Raw genomic sequence first — 4038 nt, forward strand, 5'->3', positions numbered from 1 at the left:
TGTCAAAAGAAATGAACTTTATTTTTAGAACACACACACACACACACACACACACACACACACACACACACGGTGCACCACACAGCTCCTCAGGAAAACCCTCAGAGCCCAACTGCCACCACGGGCTTCCCACAAGCCTCCCCACCTCCCCCACTCCTCCTGCTCTTGAGATGATTGGCTGGGTCACGTGGGCGGAGCCAAAAAAGTCCCCCAATGAGTAGCTATGTGGTCTGAAAGGGCTGGGAAACAGCCCAATGAGCATCACTGCAGAGGAGCCAATCAGTTGGCAGCTAGAAGTTTGCTGCGGCCGCTGTGAGCCAATCATCAGCTGGCAGCTGGAAGTTTGCTGGCAGCTGGAAGTTTGCTGGGGCCCCTTCAGCTGTGGCTCTCAACACTATGCTATTTGATGCATTAGTTGGAGTAAGTACACTTTTGACTTATGATAGTTTCAACTGATCATGGTTTTCTTGGGACATTCCCCCATCACTGGTGGAGAAGCATTTTATATATCTGCAACATTATTTGCGTGAATATGTTAATCAGCCCAATGTGTTAATCAGGCTCTGATCCAAGAAAGTGGTACTAGCTAGAAATTAAGGCTGACCAACTCTCAGTGTGGGTTGTACTCAGAAGTAAATAATCAAAACCAACCAGCAAGGACATGTGAGATAAGTTCCAGGTTATTAAACTCCAGACGATCTTCAAACCCAAACTTTGAGGGTATGAAGTCACCCTGAGGGTGACCTTGTACTGTATACAAAGCTGTAGTCCTTAAATTATTTAATGAATGAATTAAGTTGATGAAAATTGTTTACTGTGCCTCTTATCTACAGATATATTACTTTAAGGCCTGAAGAAGCAATGCTTTTTAGAAAGCTCAATTGACTTTATAGTGTTCTTAAGGTCTCAACTTCAACTGATACACCTCACTCTAAAGAACAAAAATATCAAGCCCCAAAGTCTGCGTAATCATTTTTCCAACATGAATGTCTAGCAGCCTTTCCAGAAAATACAATAAAAGGTATTCTCAAAAATTTTCATGCATACAAAGCACATAGTTGACTGATTCGGTCAGTAGGTCCTATTCAACGGACCCTTTAAGAGAAGCCGAAATGGAATCAGCACTTCTCATGGTTTTAAAAAGTCTTTGTCTTCAATTAAAAGTACAAACAAATACTAGATGACTGGTATTTTGACATCTGACCAAGTCTTATTTCTGGTACAATTATGACACACTAAAACACCACTTATGGCAAATCTTGCACATTTTTATGGGAATGTTTATTTATACTCTTTTTGCCTTGGCTCCACACCGTACTATTTTATTTCACATTCAGTGTCTGTAGTTGATTTCTCCCTTGCTGTCTGTAAGTCCATCCAAGTGTCTGCCAGAGAACCTTGATGAAGGATGCCAGAGAGTGGCCTGGCCATCAGTTAAAAATACTAGGAACACCCACCATCGTCTCCAGAAGCTGGGCTAGTCAGTGTACTGAGGGGGCCACCAAGACTAGGAGATCCCAATTGGTTGGCTTTGGCTTTAGACTACAAAAGACTCCCCAGAAGCAAGGAGTCAAGGATAAAACAGGGTTTGAAGACTAATGACCTGGACCCAAATATTAATTTTGCCATTTCCTGCTGTATCATTTCAGGCAAATCACTTAACTCCCCTGAGCTCCAATTTCTTCATCTATCACAGCAGACTGTGGTGAGCAATAAATTAGATAATATAGAGAGGGAAGCACATTGAAAACTGCAATCTACAAATTACTGCTAATTGCCAAGATGGCAATGGATAGATCAAGGTTTGGGAATCAGGACTAATATAGGGCTTCCTACTGTCTAAGGATGTCTAGGATTTGAGGCAAGAATAAGGTAGGAAGTGTGGGAAAAGGAACCCTACCCTCCAGGACAGTTTCCATGAAGTGTTCTGTCTTAATCTATTTGTGCTGCTCTAACAAAATGCCTGAGACTAAGCAATTTATAATGAAAAGACACATATTGACTCACAGTTCTAGAGACTGATAAGTCCAAGATCAAGGGGCTGGTCTATAGTGTGGATCTGCTTGCTGAATCAGCTCATGACAGAAAGGCAGAGAGGGTGAGAGTTGAAAGGCAACTGAACCTTCCTTTTGTAAGGAAACCACTCCCACAATAATGAGCCCACTCCTGCACTGATGGCATGAATCCATCCATCATCTAATCATCCTATAGGGAACATCTTATGCCCTAATCATCTCTCATCAGGATCTACCTCCCAGTATTATTGCATTGGGGATTAAGTTTCCACCCATGCTTTTTAGGGAACACAACTGAAACAGAGAATTGTCCTACAGTTTAGTCAACAAGGTTAGTTATCAAATATGAAAGAAATGAAGGAACAGCTCAAAGCCTGATTGAGGCCTACAGAATCTAAACACCATAGCAGGCAAGGAGGAGAGAACCACTTGGGTCCCACCACTCTCCTGCAACCAGTCTCCTGCACATGCCACCTTAACCCAGGACCCAGGTTCCAATGCCCAGTTGTGCTGTGGGGTGAAGAGTCAGGAGGGCAATTGACATTCATGCTGTGTGCTTTCCTGGTTGTGGCAATAGCAAAGACAGAGATTTCAGTGGGATCAGGTAAGGAGACAGACCATTGTTCTCTCTCCATGAGGAGTGGCCTTTATCAACAGCCACACTGATAAGACCTGTATTTTAGAAAAGGACTCAGGACTTAAAATCTGGGTTGAATAATTCTCAGGAACCACTGGGATCTCCTTCTGAAGACTGTAAGGAGCAGTGGTTTCCTATTTCTCAGGAGCCACTATCCCTGGAGAAAAACAAGAAGTTTTTTGGAACCACTGATGAATACTTTCCTGGAGGAGAACATTGAAGTCACCAGAAGTGACAGCCTCACTTCCTGAATCCAGTTGTGGCTTTTGACCCTCAGATACAAGTCCTGGTGGAAAGAGCTGATCTATAGCCACACAGTGATTCTCACTGAGCCATCTACTGGTCAGGAGGCCAAGGCCTGTCTAGTTGACTTGAAAAGCATGATTAGTTTGTTGCGTGGAACTGTTCTTCACACCTGCTAAAGAGAAAGATCAAACAATGACTTTCTGTCTACTGCCACCTGTGCCCAGCCTAACTATTATTCTCACTGTAGCCAAAACAACTTGGAACTTATCCTTTGAATTATCTGATGTTGTTGGAGGAAAATCTGTATAAGATCTGGGGAGTGGATGTGGAGCGACAGCTACTGCTGCTAAGAGGAGTGGAACATCAAGGGTCTTGGCTAACATCCTACTGCAGGACTGGTGAGTTCACTAAATTGTGAGTTGAACCCTTTTCCCATTTTAGCAAAATATATTTCAAATTTGGAACAAGATGAGTGGGACTTTGTTGTACCTGGAGACATGTTTTTAAGATTAAGAGCCTGGGGCTGGGGTTGTGGCTCAGTGGTAGAGTGCTCGCCTCGCATGTGTGCGGCCCTGGGTTCAATCCTCAGCACTACATAAAAATAAATAAATAAAATGAAGGTATTAAAAAAAAAAAAGATTAAGAGCCTGAAGTCTCCATCAGTGGTAGCTTTGGAGCTACAGAACTCAAGTACTGATGGGTGACCCTGGATGGTTCCAGTTCAGCAGACCCAGCGCTCAACACCACTTGCAAAAAAGTGGTAGAATATTCACTTGCAGAGCCACCAGGTAGGGACAATAGACCGACAACAAGAGCAATATGGGATTTTCAGCCTGGAGTCATCAAAGTGTTTTTGAATATGAATATAGCTCTGTTTGGATTTAATCTTAAAAGTTTTCTCCATAGGATATACTCTCCCGTTTAAAGAATGTAGTTCATGTTCTGAGGCAAATCTTGTGTAAATGATTTAGATGTGAGGTGTCCCCCAAAAGCTTGTGTGAGAGACAATGCAAGAATTTCACTGCTGAGGTGAAATGATTAGATTATGAGAGTTGTAAGCTAATCAATGGATTAAGCCTCTGATATGGAATAACTGGGTGGTAACTGTAGGCAGGTGGGGTTTGCCTGGAGGTTTGCCTA

General features: G+C 42.8%; 1 pseudogene; it reads left to right on the forward strand.

The window, feature by feature from the left end:
- The first annotated feature begins 2843 nt into the window (after positions 1 to 2843).
- On the forward strand, positions 2844 to 3823 carry LOC125619577 (annotated as a pseudogene).
- Positions 3824 to 4038: the final 215 nt, after the last annotated feature.

This window comes from Marmota marmota, unplaced genomic scaffold (assembly GCF_001458135.2).
Source record: "Marmota marmota marmota unplaced genomic scaffold, marMar, whole genome shotgun sequence".
Taxonomy (NCBI): domain Eukaryota; kingdom Metazoa; phylum Chordata; class Mammalia; order Rodentia; family Sciuridae; genus Marmota; species Marmota marmota.